General features: G+C 36.4%; 1 long non-coding RNA gene across 1 annotated transcript; it reads right to left on the reverse strand.

The window, feature by feature from the left end:
• Positions 1 to 1,000, reverse strand: LOC105180364. The gene is made up of 3 exons (XR_849541.1): positions 934 to 1,000; positions 640 to 855; positions 1 to 11 (listed from the first exon to the last, which is right to left on the reverse strand). It is a non-coding gene; the product is annotated as an uncharacterized LOC105180364 (long non-coding RNA).

Raw genomic sequence — 1,000 nt, forward strand, 5'->3', positions numbered from 1 at the left:
ATCCCTGCAATCTGAAGTTGGGGGGAAAAACTAGGTTTGTCAAATCAGTTAGTAATTAGAATCTGAACATATAAGTATTAGAAAATAATGATAATAAAGTAAGCAAACGAGCTTACTCAAGAAATATAGTCCAGTAATGAAACTAAGCAGGCATAGAGATAGATGCATGATTATCTTAGCAAATATCTTACATCCTGTCAATAATTCAAACTAGGAAGGTATTACACTTAACCATAACATGCAGATAAGAAATGCCGGGGTAAGTAAAGGTAATCTAGCAGATGATCAAATATGCATAAATAGGTGTTAATTCAAACACTTCAGAGATATCAAGGCATTTATGCTCAGTCAAAACTGCAGCAAGATTCTGATTTTCTGCTCTCAGTCAGAACCACTGCACGAAACAATCAGAATAAATTCATGCACGGAGTATAAGATTCATCTACAGTGTCTTTTCATGTGAAATATATAAGAATTTCTACTTATAATCAATAGGTATGGAGAAAACCTAGATGACCGAGAATATTTCCATTAGTTCCTAGCATCGTCACCAAATCCATAGAAATCTAAATACCAAAGTCAAAACACTTATAGAAGAATTAGTGGTAGAGAGGAGCAACAAATTCATATAAGAGAAACCTGGTGGAGTTTTAATTTTGTTGAGATACTGGGAGGAATCCTCACAGCATCTTCACCGTCCTCTCTCACCAAGTTTATTATGTAACCTGAAGAGGTATCACCCAGCACTTCATGCCCAGCGCCATCAAGTGAAATCCCGTTATTGGCCATGGAATTCATCATAACAGATTTGGTAGAACACTGAGCCTCCAGAGATTTAAGCCGCTCTTGACGTTCCTGTAAAAGTGATATACAGATGACATGATGAATAAGATTCACTTCATACACCAATATACAATGCCTGAGCTATATTACCTGTTCAATTGCAATTTTCTTCTTGGTCTCTTCCCTCAGTTCAGAGTCATCAAGGATTCTTCGGATT

The sequence above is a fragment of the Sesamum indicum genome, unplaced genomic scaffold (assembly GCF_000512975.1).
Source record: "Sesamum indicum cultivar Zhongzhi No. 13 unplaced genomic scaffold, S_indicum_v1.0 scaffold01755, whole genome shotgun sequence".
NCBI classification, from domain to species: domain Eukaryota; kingdom Viridiplantae; phylum Streptophyta; class Magnoliopsida; order Lamiales; family Pedaliaceae; genus Sesamum; species Sesamum indicum.